At 42.3% G+C, this 21,887-nt stretch overlaps 1 non-coding gene across 1 annotated transcript; it reads left to right on the top strand.

Moving 5' to 3' along the window:
- The first annotated feature begins 13,015 nt into the window (after positions 1-13,015).
- Positions 13,016-13,094, top strand: TRNAD-AUC (transfer RNA aspartic acid (anticodon AUC)). The gene has a single exon. It is a non-coding gene; the product is annotated as a tRNA-Asp (tRNA).
- The last annotated feature ends 8,793 nt before the right edge of the window (positions 13,095-21,887 follow it).

The following is a 21,887-nucleotide window of genomic DNA, read 5'->3' as shown; positions in this document are numbered from 1 at the left end:
CCATGTTCACGTGTGTGGAGACATCATGGATGTCTCTGAACTGCCTGGAGAAGGTGCCAGCTAGAAGTCCTACAGCCCCCAAGCAGAAGGGCTCAGCCCACATCAGCAGGGCTTTCAGAGTTGCCTGGATGGAGAAGCCTTGGCTGAGTGAATTCTCTCTGCCACACCGCAATGTAACTTCCTAACTCAGGGGAAGCAAAGACTAAGTGAAACTCGTGACCTGAGATGTGACACCTACAAGGTCTTGGTTCTCTCTGTTACAGGACAGGGTGGACATGTGATTAGGGGGAGGGGGCGAGGCCAAACCCCACAAGCAAAGGATAACCAGGAATCCTCTCTGGCAGCGAGTTGGCACCGTCTCCTCACCCCAGCCTGGTGGGTTTGTCTTGAGAAGAGGTCAGCCCAGTGGGGCTTAGGGCAGGAGAGCAGATGCTGGCGGAGGGGAAGTGCAGGTTCTGGGGCACCAAGCCCTGGCCCCCCTCTTTACGAACATGATCTTGTTTAATTCTCCAAATAGTCACCCAAGCCAGGCATCACCTCTGTGGTCTCGGAGATGAGGGAGCTGAGACCTGACTGGCCAAATATCACCCAACTTATAAATATTAGCTCCCGAAACAGACACCGTGGCTTTCTGACCCCACCTCTATGCTGTGGACTTTCATAAGCTCCTGGTTAGCACATCATTGTCCTTGTTTACAGATGAAGGAGAAGACGTCACGGCTGAGCACACTTCCCTGACTTCCACGGTGAAACTCTGGCCACAAGACATGTAACAGCTTCTAAAAGGCGTCCAAAGGCTTTGAGTCACAGTCCCCCTAACCCAGAGCCTAAAATCCGTTTCTGTCAGCTGCTTCCTTTGGGAAAGAAGCTCTCTCTCTTCTCCGAGGTCAGCATTCCCAGCAGCGTCCAGCTGGAAGAATAGGCAGGTGCTGCTTTTTTGGTCTCTATGGCCACCATTTCCACTTTGCTTCTGCTGCATGGACTTTGTCAGCCTGTTTCATGTAAAGCAGAGCTGGGCGGGGCCGGAGGTCCTTGGCCCTGCGGCATGCACCACCCCGGGCCGCAGATCCCCCCTGGTCATGGGACTGTGATGTGTACATCTCAGGGACACCAAGCCTGATCAAAGCGGCCTTGGAATTCAGAAAGAGGCTGAAATCTCCAAGCCCCACGGATGTCAGTCCCTGGTAGTGGCCTCACCGCAGTTTCTGCATCTCGCTGAGCCTAGCCAGGACACCGAGACCACACTGGCTATTTTAACAGAAATGATTCGACATAACGAACTGTTAATGAGATCCTGAGGAGCTGAAAAGGGAACACGAAGATGTCACGGAGCTGCACCTCTGATGGGGCGAGATGCAGCTGGTTTTGAGAGCGCTGGACCAACTACATTCAACTGCTCCTGCCTAAATGAACCGCGACCACGTGAAGGCAGAGACGAGGCGACAGGGCCGGGGTGACACGCCAGGAACAGGAGGCAGACAGGAAGGAGCCTCCCTTCTCTGCCTCCAGACGCCGCCTTCCTCCAGCAGCCCTGCTGGCAGAGGCCATTGGGGACGCAGCTGGCAAAGAGCCGGTGTGGTTGCAGAGTCCCACCCCGGGATCACAAATCAGCAGACACACAAGTGGGTTAAGAGACAAGAGCTTAGTCACTGGCACACTTACTGAGACTTTGAAAATAGCGTTGACACCAGAAACTGAAAAAAAAAAATTTAAATTAAAAATCACACCACTAAAAGATATTCTTTTGGGAAAATGTTTGGAATTTAACCACTTGCTTTTTATATTAAGCCATCGCCTTGGTACTGGAAGGCAAAAAAAAAAAAAAAAGTGTTACGTTATTATTGGAAACCCTGCATTCAAGTAATGCAAATCTGTCTTTGAGTTCATTTAACAAAGTGACATTTAAATTACTAAGAAGAATGGAATAAACTCTATGTTATTTGCACTCTCCCAATACACTGGGATGAAATTGTCCTGGGATCAGCAGCTGATTAAGCTGATTATATACCTCATACATGTAGGATGTGGTTTTCAACCGGCCACAATCAAAATACAATTTACTTCTGTTAGTCTAATAATGCAGATGCTATAAAAGGCACCTCCTGGTAAGTGTTTTTCATTTACATTCTCCTACTCTTACCGGGTATTTGCACAGCCCTGCACTATCTTCTCCCTGCCTTCAACTCCAAGTTCTGACTGTGGAATCTGGGGCGGGGGGTGGCTTTTCCTGATAAGAAGAGGGGGCCAAGCTATGGGCACTGGGAAACCACACACGCACACACAACTGCTAGCCTGCAACCTGGCGCTAAGAGGTGGGCGGTTCCTGGGAAGGTGTTGGGTAAATAGGTGGAAGCCAGCGCCCAGGGGCAATGGACCTATGAACCAAAGGCATCCCCCGTGTGTGTCTGTCCTAAAAACAACACAGGATTAGCAGGCACGTACTACTCTATATAAAACAGCTAACAGCAAAATCCTCCTGTGTAGCGCAGGGAACTATATTTAGTATCTTGTAATAACCTATCATGAAAAAGAATATGAAAAGGAATATATGTATATACATAGATAGATACCTGAATCACTCTGCTGTACACTAGAGACTAACACAACATTGTAAATCAACTATACTTCAATTTAAAAAATTAAAAATAAATAAAAAAGAATGTAGGCGAGAGGTCAGTGATGCCCACGGGCAATGATCATCGAAAAGGCAAGGAAACCACCTACCTACTCGCCACTCGGAGGACTGGGCCAGTCAGTGCCTGCTGTCTCTCCTGTCCTCGGTGTGCCTTGCATACCCCCCAGACCCCAGAGGGGAGATGCCACAGGAAGTTATCCAGATGAAGGAAGTGTTTCAAGTTGGACAGACCCGCTCTGACAGGTGCTACTCCTTGGAAGAAAGAAGATCGCCACTGAAAGTCAGTGAGGCATTTAGCCAAGTGGAAATTTCTCTAGGCCTTGCCAGTAGAATGGATTTAAGCCAGGACAGGAGGAGAGCACGGGGCAAATTTCACTGTGAAAAAGAGCAGAAAAACAGCACGATGGCTGGAAGGGGTGTGGAGCCAGGGAAGGGGTCACAGATCTCACAGCGCCTTCATTAGGTCTCGGGGAGAACTTCACCCGGCGTTCTGCGTGATCCTCTGACATCGGTGGAACCAAGAACTGATGGGCTAATAACATTTTCAAAGTAGACACTTTAATTTTTTGAGCAATTGTAAGCTTACAACAAAATTGAGCAGAAAGAGCAGAGAGTTTCCACATTCCCCCGCCCCACACACACACACAGCCTCCCCACTGTCAATATCCCACACCACGTGGTGCATTCGCGGCCATGGATGAACTGACCTTGATGCAACGTCACCCAGAGTTCACAGTTTCCGCTAGGGTTTACTCTTGGTGGTGTGCATTCCAGGGGCTTTTGACAAATGTACTAACATTTTTAATCATTGAAAATAAATTGATGCAATAATGACCTTTTATTGTGATGAGAACACGTGACGTGAGATCCACCCTCTTAGCACATTTTGAAGTGCACCATACAGCATGGTTACCTACAGGCCCGACGTTGCACAGCAGGTCTCTAGAACGCGTTCATCCTGAGTAACTGAAATTCACACCCGTTGTCCAGCAGCTCCCCGTCCCCTCCACCCCCGTGCCTCAGGCAATTACCATTTTACTCTGTTTCAATGACATTGACTATTACCAAAAAACTGAAAGGTAAGTATTGGGGAGAATGTGGAGAAATTGGAACCCCTATGCCCTGTTGGTGGGAATGTGAAATGGTGCAGCCACTGTGGAAAACAGTACGGAGGGGTCTCAAAAAATTAAAAATAGAACTTCCTTATGATCCAGCAATCCCATTTCTGGGTAATTTATCCCCAAAATATGGAAATCAGGGTCTTAAAGAGATCTCAGTCCTCCCACATTCATTGCCGCACTAGTCACAAAATCCAAAGTGTGGAAATAGCTTAAATGTCTACTGACGGATGAATGGATAAAGGAAATAAGGACTCTGCAAACAATGGAATACTATCAGCCTTAAAAAATAAAGAAGTCCTGCCCCGGGCGACAATATCAATGAGCCTCGAGGATACTATGCTAAGTGAAATAAGCCAGCTACAAGAAGGTGAATATTGCATGCTTCCACTTCTCTGAAGTATCTCAAAATAATGACATCTTGAAGAATCATTTTTAAAATAATTCAAATTAAAGAATTTTAAGCAGCATTTTAAAAACCATCTAAGATAGCATTTGAGATAATAACATTTTTTAGAGTGGTCCTGTTTCATCATATACTGTTCTGTGGGATAGTCAGGGTAAATATTACCAACCAGAGTTTATAATTTTGAGAACAAAAGTGCAAGCATCTTGCCTCAGAAGGCAGCTCCATCCCCAGGACACAGGACAGAGAGCAGACCAGGCAGTCAGCCGGGACCCAGAGCTCAGTCCCCCAGAACCTGCTTACCATCCAAGTGATGCCAGGGCTGCTGGTTAAGGTGTTACCAGGAGCAGTCACACAATGTGCCTAGCAGAATGTGGGAACTAGTTCAGCCTGTCAACGAAAGGCTGTATACAGTGAAAGAACGTTTCAACAGCACAACTAAAAGGTGAGCCACAGACATCAATCCAGACATGTCCTAACTAAGCAAAGTCCGATTGCAGTCATGTCTACTATTTACAGCATCCCTACACTCCGCTCAGAAATTTACACACCCTGTTGCAAACTCTCACCAACCGCCTGCATCGCTGGGGCTCTTGCCCTGATTACGCAGACCCCAGAACTGAGGTTCAAGGAGGTTTGTAACTAACCATCTAGAAAGTGACTGTGATGTATCGTGGGTGTCTGACAACAGAGCACTTGTTTATTTCCTCTGCATCTTGATACCTAACCAAAAAAAGGTGGGGGTGGGGGTGGCTTTCTATTTACCACTCACAAATATCTTCCTGGAACAAATGAGAATTGTACATCTGACAAACATGCTACTTAAAGGAAAATAAATAAAGGTAACCCACCATCTGCAATGCTGAATGCATTCTTTTCCTTCTGGAGAATACCAGACAGTCCAAAAAAGCCCCAGAAATAGTGGTCGATGAGAGATACTCAAACGCTTTGTGAACTCGGCTGGTAAAGAGTTTAGGTATTTGAACACTTCCCTTCGAAAACCACTATGAAGTGTTACTGTGTTGTGGCCAAAAGAGCAAAGTGGGCCCTTGCTATATTTTTTTAAACAACCTGCACAAATCTGTCATCTGCCCAGAGAAGCAGGCGTAGATAATACTCGGTCGGCGGAGTGCCGAGATCTAGACGGTAAGGTCACGTTTCCATCATCGCATTGTACCACATTATGTGGCTACTCCAGCAATAACGCTGGTGATTACGTATTGGCCACGTGCCTAACTGCTGCTTCGCATCTATAATTTAAGTATATATCACGCTGAATAGTGTTGTCGTGCCAAAGCCAAGAGGTATTTGGTAGCTGGGGCTCTGCCCCGTCCCAGAGACACAAAGAAGTTTATTCTGTTCTCCAGCACGCAGGTGTAACATCAGAAAACGCCTCGAAAATTCCACCCATGCATTTGCCTGGGAAAATAGTTGATTCTTTACGTTATAAAAATATACTGGCTTTTCCATTTGAGTGGGAGGCTGGGAATGGGTAGAAATGTATCATTTCCAGCTGATATGTTTATGTTCTTGAAACCTTGAAAACATTTCAAAATAAACAGCCCTAAACAGTTAGGGAGCTGAAATGCTTGTCATACAAATTGTTTTGCTCTGAACCTTCACCTGTGCACGTGAAGATTAGATGAAGTTCATTTCAGCACACTGGGAATTTGTCTTTCCAAAAAGCCACTCGCTGTGGACGCAGGGTCAGGGAAAACTCAACTATATTCTCAGACTTAAACGCAGTGAATTTCTGGCAACAGATTTCAAAAATCTCAAGAACTGCGGATGGGAGGTGGTCATCATACTACGTACACTGCCTGCAGCCACACGGAGCAGCACACAAGTGTGAATGATCAGAGCATCTGCCTACAGTACGTGTAGTTGAACTTGAACTCCGTTGCCAAATGGCCTTGGCAACAGCTTGGGCTGTTTACAGAAAGCCTATTTCGCTTCTCCTGAGCCCAAATTAGTCTTAGAATGTGGTACCTACACAAGGAAACGAAAGGAAGGTTTATTATTTGACACTGTGGACCAAAATGTGGGTGGCATTACTGCCCATCTTCCTGTTCTCACTTTCCTGGTGTCGTATCCGTGTCATATCTGGGCGTTCTTAGTTGTAAGTGGTCAGAGAGGTGATGTCAGTGACCTCCCAGATGGACTGGTGTGGCTGCAGCTGGTCCCCTTTTCCTGTTATGCGTCTTGTCCTCTTGGGAAATTGAGGAGGCATTTAAGCCTTAAAACAGTGTGGCAAGTTACTAAATGTAGCTGCAAATTATTTGTAACTTTACTCATCAAGAGGTGGAAACTAATTCTTCTCCCCTCAAGTTTGGGATGCTTGTGGCCTGCTTTGCAGAAACAGCACAGTGGCAGTGAGTCACGTGTGTTCCAAGCCTGGGGTTAGGAGGCCTTGCTGCTGGTTTTCCCACTGCCAGGTACCCTTTTCCCTCCACGTGGATGAGGCCAGGCTGGCCTGCTGGACGACAAAACACCACATGGAGAAAGACCCTGCCTCCCAGGTGTCCCAGCCTTCCCAGCTGAGGTCCCAGACATGTGAGTGAGCCTTGCCAAGAAAAGCCAGGCTGGGACTTCACCAGTGGGCACCCCAATGAGCTCAGCCCAAATTGCCTAAGTTTGGGGCAGCTTGTTACTCAGCAGTACATAACTGTTACAAGCACTCTGTGAAAAAGCAGGGATGCTCCAGCCCAGCTCTCTTCTAGTGACTCCCTCTCCTCACTCAGCCTTTCCATTGATGGGAGCCGGGTTCTAATGGGTCCTTATCTGCCAAAGCGGTTATATCTGCAATGGCATTATCTGCCTTAAGGAGACAGGCTTAATTGTGAAAATCAAAGGGTTTGTCTAGACAAGGGATGCTGGTCAAAAAAAAATTAATTCTAGTCTACTGTACAAATTAAACCAAAAGAAAAGTATTATCCTGAGTTGAAAGAACTACAGATGAAGGGTCTCCAGTGACCAGAGTCGCCAAAGAATCAACAGAAATGCCTCACAAAGTAAAAAGTAAGTTTAAAAACTGCCGGGAAGGACCAGAGAGCACAAGGCTCTCTGAGGAAAGGCAGGGAGACCGCTCCTCCGTACTCACCCTCTCTGCTTTGACAAACGATGGGGGCAAAGCTCAGAGGTGAAGAAAGCTCGTGCCCTGTATCCTTGGCCTCCCTGCAGAAGACGCCTGTTAACAGTGAACTCAAGCTTAAAGACATGGTTATGGGAGAGGGGCCGGCGCATCAGAGGGGCCCGGTGCTCAGCTCGGAGCTGGTCCTCCACTGTCGGGCAGAGCGTCCGAGCTAGTGTGGGTGACCGCGAGGTGCGGTGTCAGTATCGTGTTCAAAAGGGAAAAACCGATGTGCTAACCCCTTTGGCTCCACTTCTGCTTTTAGTGCCCTAAAATCGCCATTGAAAAAAGAGTCAAAGAATCACCTGCCTCAGAGAAGGCAAACATTTGAGCTTAGTCGTCTCAAAAATGTTCCCGGGAGCCGTAGCGAATAGGTTTCCCTACATCACATCGGCCCTATATGTCAGAGAGCGAGGCTGTACGAGGAGGATGGCGTGGTCAGCAACACCCGGTACGTTCTCCCCGCAGTACCAGCCGTGCTGGGCTTCCCTCCACACCAAATTCACTTACCCTTAGAAAGAGCTACAGGTGGATCTCAGACTTAAATGTAAAAAGTAAAGTTTTTCACTCCAGAATATGGGCTGAGACTACTATTCTAGCAAAACAGACATAGTCAAAGCCTGGGGGCTGGGAAATCCACACACCCTGTTAATAGGCAGAAACCAGCTCTTGAATGGATTCTTTCCCATTCTAGGAAGAAGAACACACACATACGTTTTGTGTACACACACGTGTGTACATTAAATGCTTCCTCCTGGAATGTGTGTGTCCGAACACATTTTTCTATTGCTCATCAGGAGACGGCGAACATCATTTTGAAAAATTACAAGGAAAACCTGTTTCTGAAGATGACTTACTGTAGAAATCAGAAGAAAGTTTAATTAACAGTTAGGCATCTTTATTAGGGTGAAAAAAATCACGTCCTCGATGGCATAAGAAAAAGTCACAGACATAGAAAACAAACTCATGGTTACCAGGGGGAGGTGGGGAAGGGATAAATTGGGGTTTGGGATTTGCAGATACTAACTACTATACATAAAATAGATAAACAACCAGGCCCTACTGTGTAACACAGGGAACTATATTCAAAAAAAGAAAAAGAAAGTTACGATGAAATGCTATACTGAGATGAAAAGAAAGCAGGGAGAAATAAAGAAGTGTTCAGGGAACTTACGGTCAGTAACACATCTATAACTTCAAGTTTTTTGGTTTTTGTTTTTTGTTTTCCAAAGGACTAACTAGTAGCTTTATTTGTGCTCATTAAAAAAAAAATTGTTTTACAAATATACACACTTTTATATTTTAAATATTCAATTATCTGATAAAGCATGATCAATACATGAATTACCCAACTGCAGAGCAAAGCTAGAAATGACCCCACCCCAACTGCATAAGACATTAAAGATACTGCGTTACCTACCCCTCCTTCTGAAGTCCTTACTCCCTCCTCCTGGACTGCAGTCACACAGTATCAGCTGACCTGAAGACTGAGGTCAATCCCATGGGTAGTCAATCAACCACGCCTCTGTGATGAAGACCCAGTGGGGACTCTGGACATCGGAGCCCAGCTGAGTGTCTCTGGTGGGCAAAGCTGCACACACACTGTGGCTCATGGAGTCTGCGTGGGAGAGTGTCCTGACTCCATGGAAAGAAGTCCTGCACCTTTCCTGGACTCTGCCCTGTGTGCTCTTCCCGTTGGTTGATTCTAATCGGTACCCTCTCTGTGAAGTAAAACAACTGCAAATACAAGCTTGTGGCCAGTTCTGTGTATCTTTTTAGTGAATTTCAAACCTGAGGGTGGTCTTGGAAACTTCCCCAAACTTGCAGTTGGTATCAAAACTGAGGGCAATCTTGTGTGGAGCCTTAAATATTTTTGTGTGCAATGCCACTCATTATTCTTTTAGTCACCATTTAAAGGGAATTTGTCCAAAGTTCTTCAAAATAAGGCACACAAAATAATACGAGGGATACCGTTAGAACCTGAGATGCAAGACTTTGCCAGCTTATGTGAGGGAAAGGCAGTCCTCTGGCTTCCCCATCCCCCGCCTTCGGAAACAGCACCTTCAGTTGCCGCAGTAACGATGTTCAATGTAAGGTGCAGCCGGTGTCTAACCTGCAGACCAGAACTAACTCTTTGATTAAACTGATAAACCTTTAGCCAGACTAATCAGGACGAAAAGACAGAAGACAAAAAACAAACAACAACAGCAACAACAACAAAAAAAAACCCCAATATCAGGAGCGACCTCTTTAAAAACTAAAGAAATTATGTTTGAGGTTAAAACCTCCAGGCCCAGATGCCTTAAATTTTGGTGAAAACTCCCAAACATTTAGGGACAAAATAGCACCAGTTTAAAATGAATTATTCCAGAAAGTAAAGAGGAAGGGATACTTATCAACACATTCTATGAGGCCAGGATTACCCTGATGCCAGACCAGACAAAAACATCACAAGAAAGCTAAGATCAAAACCCTTCGTGATTGTAGAGTGAAAACTTCCGGACAATTTTTTTTAGAAAATTGAATACAGCTTCTATCTATCTCATGACCAACTGGAGTTTAACACAGGAAAATAAGGATGGTTGAAAAGCCAAAAGCCAATCGAATTCAGCATGCTATCCAACTAAGATGGAAAACCATATGAACGTTTCCATAGATGAAGGAAAAGGACTTGAAAGAATCCAACATCCATTCCTGATAAAGTCTCTGAAGACTGGAGGTGGAAGGGAACTTCCTCAGCCTGGTTCGACGCCTCTGCGAACAGTCTGCTGCTAACGTGAGAGACAGGGTGCTTTCCCCCGGTATCAGAAACTCTGAGGACGTCCAGTCTCAATCCTTCTATTCAGTATCACACTAGAGGTTCTAGCCCATGATATAACCCAAGAAAAAAAATTGAAGGACATCCCGACATGTCCAAGGGAAAAAAAAGATTTGTGCACTTTAGAGAGAAATCAAAAATGCCAGATGAATGAGAAAATAGATCATGGTCATAGGTCAGAAGAGCTGAAATTACTAAGATATAAATAAAAACTCTTCAGAATTGATGTATAGAATCAACAAAATAGTCGAAATTTCTACCTGTCACAGAAATGGAAAAACTCCTTGTAAAATTTACATGGAAATGCGTGGGGCCTAGAATGTGATATTGAAAGAACAAAGATGATAGACTTAAACTATCTGTTTTTAGCTTTATAATAGTCAAGCCACAGCAATCGAGATAGTGTGGTATTGGTGTTAAACAAACAGACCAATAGAACGGATTGTAGACATAGATTCACACATAAATGGTAAACTCATTTTTCAACAAAAGCATCAAAGCAATTCATCAGGGGAAGGAAAATCTTGTCACCAGACCGTGCTGGAACAATTGGATAACCATATGCAAAAAAATAACCTCGAGCTTGACTTCACACCACCTAAAAAAAAAATGACTTTAAATGGATCATTTAGCTACATAAAAAGAGCAAAAAACTAAAAGCACCCAGAATAAAAAACAAGTGAAAACTTTGTGACCTTGAATTCAACAAAGCGTTCTTAAATGTGGCACTGAAAGTATGAAGCACAAAAAGAAAAATCAAAACAATTGGACCGCATCCAAATTAAAACCTTCTGCTCTTCAAAAGACAACGTTGAGAAAATGAGAAAGCAAGCTACACACTGGAAGAAGTGATTTGCAAAACACATATTCCACCAAGGGCTTGTGTGTATAAAGAACTCCTACAACTCGAGAATAAGAAGATAAACCAATTTTTTAAGCAGGTGAAAGATTGAACAGGCACTTAGCCAGATAAGATATACAGATGGCAAGTAAGCACATGCAAAGATGCTCAACATCATTATTAGGGAATTTTTAATTAAAACCATGAGACACCCCTACACGCCCACTAGAATGGCTCGAAGTGGAAGGATGAACCGCACCAGTTGCTGGTCAGGTGGCAAAGCAGCCCTCACTGACTGCCTGTAGACAGATACCACCACTTGGGAAAACAGTTGGGTGTTTTCTTAAAAAGTTAAACATACATCTACCATGTGACCCAGCCCTTCCACTCCTAGGTTATTTATCTAATGAGGGGACATGAAAGCACTTGTCTGCACAAGAACCTGCACACATGTGTTCACAGTAGCTTTATTCATAATAACCGAAAACTGGAAACAACCCAAGTGCTCACTAACTAGTGAACAGGTAAATCAATTATGATTAATCTATATCAAGGAATGCTACTCAGATATAAAAACAAATGAACTATTGATACAAAAAGTATATGGATGCATCTGAGCGAAAGCAACCAGAACCTTGCCTCTGAAAAAAAGGGTGTGTACCACATAATCCCATCAATACAAAATTCTAGAAAATTCAGACTCACCCATTATGACAGAAAACAGCTCAGTGGTTGCCTGGTGCCAGGGCTGGAGGGAAAGATGGCAAAAGGGCACAAGGAGACTTTTGGTCCTGATAGGTCTGTCCACTATGGTGATGGTGTTGATGGTTTCAGAGATGGAGACATCTGTCAAATTTTATCAAATGACACTTTAAATAGGTGTAGTTTGTGTATGTCATTTGTATCTCAGTAAAACTAGAAAAAGAAAAATATTCATCACCATTGTCGGGTTAGAAATTAAACACATGCATCCCATACCAAAATCAACAAGATTATAGTTGTGGTGGGTGATAAAGGAACTGTTTCTGCCTGACACAACTCGTCCTTGAGGACGGACTCGACAGGAGGTCCCCTCCTGGTCTAGAAGACAGGGTGAAGCCAAGGCAAGTCTGCATGTTAAAGCAGGTCACAGAGGGCAGGCGGGGTCAAGGAGGAGAATGCTGACCTCTTCCTGCAATGAGGGACAAGGTCGGCAAGAAGCAACATTCAAAATGAACCCCGAGAGACTGAAATAGAAGGAGAATGAACACCTGATAGACTGACTGAACAAACACACGATGGGGACGGGCTTTCAGAGCAACATCCATCCTCTGGGTGGCATAAGCTTCGCTCCAGGGGTATTCAGATCTGTGGTCCTACCACTAATCAAATGTAACCCTGTATTTTTTAACATGAGCCTACATTTGAGCGTCCTCATTCTTCGTAGGATGCTAGTCCTTTCACAGGCACTGCAGTGTGCCTGTTCATGTATCTATAGGAACCTCGTCCCTAGAGAAGTTCTTTTTAAACCCAGGTCCTTTCAAGATAGTTAAGAAAAACAAGTGTTCCCTTTGGCTCTGAAGGTACATTTAATAATAGCTTCCTTTAAGTGCTCAAAGCGTTTTAATATAACGTTCTTTTTTTTCAATTATATAAGAATGGCAAGGGTAAAGAAAATATTTACAACATAAGAGAAGAAGGAAAAAAATCTCCCACAGCCATGCCACTCTGAACATCCACTGTTAATATTTTGGTGTTTACTTCAAGGATTTTAATGCACTCTTTAACATTGTGGTGACTACAATACATATTGGTGTTGTTTACTTCAAAGAATATTTTTATGTCCGTAAAGGTAATTAATTAGGTGACTGGGTTTATTTCCACTTTAGATCTGGGAATTAGATCTGCTCAAATACGAGGGATGTATCAGTGCAGTATGTCATTAGGAGACGGTTCTCACATAGATGTTTGTCTGATGGATAAAGAACAAAAAAATTAAAGCAGCAATTTTTACAGATAGCATTCAATATGAACTTACTCAATAGTAAATGTATTAACATGCTCCATTTAAAATCAGCTAATGGAGGGGAGGGTAGAGCTCAGTGGTAGAGCACATGCTTATCATGCATGAGGTCCTGGGTTCAATTCCCAATTCCCAGTACCTTCAACAGAATAAAAAATCAGCTCATGGGGAGTTAAGCATTATCAAGGGCTGTTCCGAACTTAACAAGAGTCATCAGTTTCCTGATAGTCAACTTTGAGCCAAGAAGAGGTTTGTCAATGGAAGTGTGTGCATGTGATGAATGCTAATTACATGGTTCCAGGTCTCCTTTAGCCGATACCCTGGCAGCTGTCACTCGAGTTATTTTATAAACTTCTGAAGCAGCTGTCAACATTCTGAGGGGGAAGCTCTTCAATCAATGGATTGACAGAAATGCAATACTCAGATTTTTCTGAGCAGAAGGCAAGAGAACATAATATCCATCTATTTAGTGATATAGCCAGAGAGGAGAGGGAAGGATTGATACTGCCATTGTATTGTCAAGTGTCAGAGAACATTCTCACGCTCACGGGCACGGAAAAGAGATTATGAGAACGCACTACTTGGGGGAGCCCCACAAAGTCAAATGGGACATTGGAGTGTCCTAAGGCCACAAGCAGTGCAATCTTATTTTCCATCAATAAGGAAGCTTCGGGTGGTGCAGAGCAACATTGTAAATCATATTTTAATTAAAATTTTAGTACTCGTTGATGTTATTTGTTTATTGTCTCAATAAAACATTTTTAACAGATGACATCTGGACATTTTTGCTTAATTTCTCTTTTTTTTTTTCTCTATACAATTCTTTAGTAAATCTAATTGTCGAAAAAACCATCAGACTGACAGGTCTGGAAAATGCAGCCGTTTCTTCAGTCTCAAAATCCATGTGCTCAGGAAAGAATTGCCTAGTGCTGCTACGCCCTTAATTCCAGGCTAGAGAGACGACCTCTTATGAGAAGGTTCAAGTCACTTTTGACCTTGATCTAGCATTTTTGCCAGGGTTGCAGCCCTAAGTGAAAAAATGAATGTCCATCAGAGAAGTACTTTCTGGAGCTGAAATTAGGTTGAATTCACCATATCTTTCCATCTGCACGTGATCTGAAAATGATTCTTGAAGCAGCACGACCTACTTAAAAGTAACCCAATTTTTCTTTCCAAGAATGGAGGAAAAGCCTTGCCTGCTCAGACTTTCAGTGTACCATGTTCCTGTGTGGGTATGTCATAATTTGTCCTGTGCTGATGGCCAAAGGTTTGAATTAGGGAGGGTCTGTTTGTAGAAGTCTGCCTGGTTAAGTCATACTGGCAGAATATAGAGACCCATCTCTGCTGATAATTGAATACATGAAAACATTTTGCTGTCAGTGCTGTTCCCTAATAGGTGGAGATACCAGTAGTCACGATGTGATAGCTGTGGGCAAATAAAAAGCCCAATAAATAATTTAAAAAAATAAAAATACAGCTATTTATGTTTTTAGACACAATGTATAAGGATGCAATTTTGTGACATCAATAACTGAAAGGGGGCAAGGACAGATCTGTATGTTACTGAAGTTAAGCTGGTATAAATTCAAATTAGAGCATTACAAATTTAGGATGTTACATGTCATCCCCATGGTAACCACAAATAAAATATCTATAGAATATACACAAAACGAAATGAGAAGAGAATGAAAATACTTCACTGCAAAAAAAAAAAAAAAAGTCAACCAAACACAGAAAAGACAGTAATGTGAAAAAATGAGGAACAAAAATCTAAAAGGCATATGGAAAACAAATAGCAAAATGACAGAAGTAAGCCTCTCCTTATCAGTAATTACTTTAAGTGTAAATGGATTAAACTCTCCAATCAAAAGGCAGAGATCAGCAGACTGCATACACATGACCCAACTAGATGCTGTCTATGAGAGACTCTCTTTAGATGGAAGACACTAATAGGTTGAAGAGAAAAGATGGAAGAAGATATTCCACGCAAATAGTAACAAACTAGCAGCATTATTCATAATAGCTACGATGGAGAAGCAATCCAAGCATACACTGACAGATGAATGAGTGAACAGAATGTGGTGTATCTGTACAACTCCACCTTAGAAAGGGAGGAAGCTCTGACACATGCTATAACGTGGATGAGCCATGAGGATCTCGTGCTACGTGAGATAAGCTGATCACAAAAAGTCAAGCTGTATGATTCCACCTACATGAGGCTCCTTGAGCAGTCAAATTTATAAAGAAAAAATAAATTAAATGGTGGTTGGGGAAGAGAGGAGTGGAGAGTTACTGTTCTGTGAGTTTCAGTTTTGCAAGATGAAAAGAGTTCTGGAGGTGGATGGTGGTGATGGTCACACATAATACAAATGAGCTGTAGATTTCAAATAGTCCAGATGAAAAATTGTATGTTTTGTGTGTTTTACCACAAAGAGAAGAAAAGAAATGTCACTAACAAGCTAGGAAGGAAAAGGTCTACGTGGAGAGTACAGTAAGTCACTGAAGGAAATGGCAAGTCAGGGATGGAAGCGACATCTCCACCGACTATCCTCTGAACCCTCGTTGACTCACTCTTACTCTGAATTCGGAGAGTAAGCTTGAACCCTGGGCCAAGGGAATATTTCATGAAACGTGGATATCAATATTTAGGGCAAATCAGTATCTGTGGTGATGAAGTTATTTCAAAAATCACTAAAGGATTTTTTTTGTCGTATTGAGGATAATTTTTTTTTTGTCCTCTGTTTGTGTGTAGAAATTAAGAACATAAGAAATTTAAGAGGTAATTCTATTTTCAGAACTGATCTACCAAGATAATGTTTTATTTTTCCTTTGAATTATGTTATTTTCATGGAATTAAAAGGTGTTTTTTTTCTTTCTAAAGATAAAATAACACTTTTCCATTGTTAATACTTGCTTTTAGCATTTAAAATATTCAAGCCAGTGTATTCAGCCTTGACATAGTTTCTAGTATGCTTAAAATACAATTAGGTTGTTGTGAGTATCAAATGAGGTAAAATATGTAAAAATGCTTTATAAATAAATTATTGAATAAATATAAGGTATACATTTTATTGTAGATATGGTTATAAATCTAATTTTGGAAAGAACAAGTCTTATGAAGTGGAAATTTGTTTAAAAAATAAAACATAGAGTTGTGTATAATGTGCAATAAATTCACTTTAATTAATTCCTCAAGGTGCTGAACTTTGGGTTTTTGGATTAAATAATCATCATAATACTTCATTTATAGAAATATGCAGGCACTGGGTCTGCTCGTAAAATAAAATGGAGGTTTCTACAGATATTTGAACGGAAAGTGTAACACCAATGATTTTTTAATGAAAGGAAAAACCAGTTTTAAAAATAAGAAATAAAAAGAATAAATAGAGGGCGGAGAGTATAGCTCAATGCTTAGCACGCACCAGGTCCTGGGTTCAATCCCCAGTACCTCCATAAAATACATACATACACACACACATACGTAATTATCTCCCTCTTGCCTCAAAATAAATAGAAAAGCCCTCTTCTGAGTGCGGGAATAGGGAGGGGGGCATGTGCCAAACCCCCGGCAGTCCACTTTATTACCCTCCCCCCCAACCCCAGCCACAGAAATAAGGCCACAGCAAGGACATGCTTTGGGGGCACTGATATGATCGTCATTATTTTCTGATTAATCAGTTTACATTTCCCTTGCTTCGAGAGCTAAGACGCTATTTTCTAAGGTTAGAAGGCAGACATCTTCTGCAGGGGTAAAAATCCTCAATATTTTCTGTGCAATAGAAACAGGAAAGGACCCAGTAGACAACAGTACCGTTACTATAGCGGCCAGTCTTACTCTGAGTTAAGCGAGCATCAAAGCAAATTCAGCTGACAGCAGGGAGAGCAGGGGTCCGCAAACACGCTCAGAAATCCTGCACTCATACCCACTCGATTTAGGGAAAGGAAATCAAGCAACAAAATTAGCAAACACAATGACGATATGACATCGAACAGAAACTGGAGAACAATCAGCTTATGAATCTTGACTGCTGAAGAACGGAGGAGACAGGAGAAAACGACAACTTATATTTTACATATTCATTCATTCAACCAACAAGAATTTATTGATCGCCTAGAATCAGACCAGCACAGTCGAGCTGGGGATACAATATGATCCAAACCAACGTGGACTCTGCCCTCAAAGGATTCGAAAAAGACTTCAAATTCATTTCATAAGCATATACAGATGGGTGAGGCATGGGGCACCCCTTGGGCTGGTACACATCACAGCAGTGCCAGTGGAATTCTCGGGAGATGTTCCTCCAAGTTCAGCTACAGCTTGACCCACCTTCCCTTTCAATGATGTTGTAAGTTAGTTAATGCCAGCTAAAACATCCCAGCTACCACTGAGCACAAACTGATACAATGTTAGTAACCCAACCTGTGCCCGTGGTTTAGCAGGAATCCCTCCCTGATGCTCAGAAAGAGTGAACCTACAATATTGACTATACAAGTACCAAAAACAGAAGCTGAAAACCAAAATCTCATTTCTTTTCTACTGCTTTCTCTTTCCAACAATAGATCAAATGTATAAAAATTAAAATCTGGAAGTCACTCAGACTCGTACTATCCATTTTATTTCCCTGTTATAAACTGCATGAGTTGTTGAATTGTTAAATTGAACTCTTGATTCTGACTGCATGGAGACACATTGCTCTGATTCGAAGTTATAAAGAACATGACTATTTGACAAGTGTGGACCCTGAGGTCACTAACCTACACCAAAGACTGTCGGACACATTTATAAAATGACAGGAAATCATGGATTCACCATATAAGCATAAATATTTCTAAGCTTCAAGGTTATTAAGAATGTAACCCTAACAGCTTCGTTTGAAAATTGACATGCTTATTTCAGGAATCTGCATTTCCCAGAGTAAAGTGTTCATTTGAGTCTAAAGTTAAAATAACAGCACGCAGGTGTGTACAATCTAATCACAGCAAACTTTATTCAGAAAGAGATGTCGACAGTTTAATCACACACTAGGCTGTGATCTGCTCACTGAAATTGGACACAATTTGAGATTTCAGTTATGATACTTGATTTTGGAAAACACTTGGAAAATGGGCCAGGAATGTTTCCTCGGTGGAAATAGCAAAGGTGGCATGCAAATGCTTGAGAGTCATTTAAGGGTACTGAAGAATAATTTTTAATCGCCTGATTTGATAAATTGAGATAGAAAATTCCACTTTGTAGGATTTATAAAATGGGGTGGGTTAATTGCCTTCAGAGAGAGTTCAAAAGTGGTTCTGCATAATGGTAAAGAAATGAGTTCAACGATTTCCTTATTTTGATTTGCAACTCTATAAAACATTTAGGAAATAAAACCATCTTGATCCATTTGGCAGGAAGTAATGTTTTCCTTCTCAAACTCCCAAATTACTTTGCAGTTCTTTCATGACTATGTCACAGTCTTTCCAGAATGATCAGATTTGTGCAAGTATCTTTTTCCCGCTCAAAGTTGATAAGCTCCTGAAAGACAGGTACCATCTTAATACCCAGATGCTTCCAATCACAGAGCCTTGCAAAGTATGTCTCAATAAATAATGGGTGATAAAGATAAAAGTCTTTGTGTAGATTCACTTCTTACTATAATTCATAAAGGACCAAGGGGAGGGTGTAGCTCAAATGGTAGAGCACATGCTTAGCACGCACGAGGACCTGGGTTCAATTCCCAGTACACCCATTAAAAAAAAATGATAATAAATAATTTAAGTTCCATAATTCCACTTTCCAGCTGGGCAGCAAAGTCAGCAGAAATGTTGGGCAGGTTTTCCATGTCTCCAAGTCATGAAATATTCATTTTTCTGAAAAGGTTGGCCTTTTGGAAGAATCCTCTGGATCCTAGAGCCCGAACACCCCTAGCTATCTTTGAGTAGACAAAATCTGAGTCATTTGGGGGTTCATGTTTGAATGGGGAAGCATCTATCAAGGATGTAGGTGCAGTGCTCACAGTGGGCACTGGAGAAGTCAGGGATGCAACAAGACCCTGGGAGCAACCAGGAGCAGACCACTGAGAATGGGGCAGGACACGGATGCAGGGTGTGTGACCAAATGAAAGCACCCACGTTTAAATTTCCCAAACATTGCTGTGCAAGCCAGAGAACATGTGTCTGACGGGCAGCCAGTTTTCAACCTCTGAGGCACAACCGAGCAGATGTAACCTCACACCCTTACCCAGGAGGAGGAGGGGATGGGTGAGCAGCAGGCAGAGCTCCGTGGTCGGTGCTGAAGCAGGAGGACAAGTGGGCTGGTCCCTGAAGAGAATGGAAGCAGTGAGCAGGTGGATTGGAGAAAGGCAAGAACAAGGCTCTAAAGCCACTCTGGTTAACTCACGGTCCTGCCCGGGACGGGCGTAACACAGACAAGCGTGGGCTCCAGCCATGTCTCCTGGCTCCATCTCTTCCTGGTTGTGGGACCTGAACAAGCCATCTTGCATGTCCACACTTCAACATCCTTACGCCTCACATGAGGATAAAATGTCTCCTTCATGTGGCCGTTCCGATTCCATGAGAGAAAGCTTAGAGCAGTGCTCACTTCATTCCATGTTGCATTTTATAATTCTCTTTCAACTGTTTTCCATACATGTGTGTTCCTGTGTACATGCATGTATAATTTACATAATTCTCTTCTGTATTTCTAAGAACTGCATCCCATGCTCCATCTAAATCCATACATTTTCTCTGATGGAGGCAGTAGAGATTTGCTCTTTCCTTTACTTCTGCAGAAGAGGAAGAGTGAAAATTACACTTCAGTATGTTTTTGAATGAGAACGTTCTCATTTTTCAGATCACAATCTTTTACTTATTTACATTTTCAGGCTGCATCAACCATTTAGGAGCAATGCACTTTTTAAGTTGCCCCCCTGCTGTGTAAAGTGGTACTTCCTCTATGGGTCCTAAAACAGTCTCTTTTATGCCTCAAGATGTTCATTTTAGTTCCAGTTTTTTGGAATTTGATGATTCAGCCTGTTTATTTTAGCCATGCCCTTAGTGATTTTATTGACTCCAATTCTATTCCACTCCGCAAGAACTAGCCTGTTGACTACATCCAGTCTATAATCTTTTTTATGTAGTTCCTTTTTTTTAGATCTCCTTTACCTCCACTCAGCATCCTTCACAGGGGAGTCTCGACTAAGCCCAAATCCATGCTTAAGACGTGGGTGAAATAGTCACAGAACATTTTCTATACACTGTTATTTCAAATAGAGGAACCGCTCATGATCCCAGCACTCTGTGAGGATAACTCCTTCCACTGTCTAAACGCACTTTAAAAGGATGGCTTAATCTACGACAAGTAACTACAAACGTGGTCAAGGGGACATTGGCCTACGCACACTGCTCCTTGAACTTGTGTGTGTTTGAAGTCATTGTCAATGCACAGCAAATGGTGTGATCAATCCGCCTTTATGCTCCATGTAAATTTGTTTTATTTTTGATGACGAAGCCTGGAGGAAGGATCCTTGAAGCATCACAACAGCCCTGACTGACAGCTCCCTGAGTGCTGTCTCTTTCATAGCAAACGTAATTGACAGCTTGTAGGTAAAGAGCGTCTGTAGCTCTGTAGGATTGGGTTTGCATTGAACACAGTGGGGTAAGAAAGCAAAGAAGGCATTTGTTCTATTTCTTATTTATTAAAATTCCATTCATATAATAAAATAGATGCATCTTGGGAGAAGAGATTTACTTGTGGCCTGAGACAGATTCAGGTTTTAAACTGTTCAGGAAGCCTAGATAGATAGATAGATAGATAGATAGATAGATAGATAGATAGGTAAATAGATAGGTAGGTAGATAGGTAGGTAGATTATACAGATGGTTGGATGGATGCATATATAGATATTATGTACTTAGACTACCTCTACCTCTTATAAATACTTTTAAACTTTAGTGAAATGTACATTACTCATTTCCACACGCCATACATACTGTTTATTTACCTGGGAGTGGTCTATAAAACTAGAGTTTTTTTATTGAAGTAGAGAAATTTTTATTGCAGATGAATATCAGTGCTTCCCGCTACGTGTATTCACAACTTTTAGATATTTTTAGAAATTCAAGAATAATAATATAATGAACACCCGTGTATCTACCAGTCACCTGCAGGGAAAGAACACAGACAGGAGCACTGACACCCCTCTGTGCCCTGCTCCTGACATTCCTCTCTCTTCTCCCTGCGGGTTGTAATATCCTAAAATTCCTGCTTATTACTCTTTTGCTTTTCTTCGTGGTTTCACAACACAGGAATAAACCCTTCAAAAGTATCTTACTTAGTTCTGTCTGCCTTTGAACTTCATGTAAATGGAATCATCCTATGGGTATGTAGGTGACTTTCCATTTTTCCCTCAACCTGCTGAAACTCATCCACATTCTCTAGTGTAGTTGTGGTTCATCTATTGTCACTGCTGTAGGGTCCTTCTCCATCCATTCTCCGGTCAACAGGGAGGGTTTTCTGTGTGTTGTTACAAAAGAATCGACGCCATGAACATTTTTATACATGGATCCTGATGCACTGTGCAAGAACTTCTGCAGGATATACATCCAGAAATGTAATTGACAGATTGTAGGGTGCACACGTCTTAACTTCAGATCATTGATTCATTGATTTCAGGACAACGGTGTCAATTGACATTCTCAGCAGCTGCATCTAACAGCTCCGTGTGCTGCTTCACTCCTCAGCAATGTTTCAACTCTCCTGATAGTCACTTTTGAAGCTGACTTTGCAGAATGGCCATCATTAAAAAGTCTACAAACGATAAATGCTGGAGAGGGTGTAGAGAACAGGGAACCCTCCTACGCTGTTGGTGGGGAATGTAGTTTGGTGCAGCCACTATGGAAAACAGTATGGAGATTCCTCAAAAATCTAAAAATAGACTTACCCTATGATCCAGCAACCCC

The sequence above is a fragment of the Camelus dromedarius genome, chromosome 33 (assembly GCF_036321535.1).
Source record: "Camelus dromedarius isolate mCamDro1 chromosome 33, mCamDro1.pat, whole genome shotgun sequence".
Taxonomy (NCBI): Eukaryota; Metazoa; Chordata; class Mammalia; order Artiodactyla; family Camelidae; genus Camelus; species Camelus dromedarius.
Note: the sequence above shows the minus strand (reverse complement) of the source record. Positions and strands in the feature narration are given on the sequence as shown.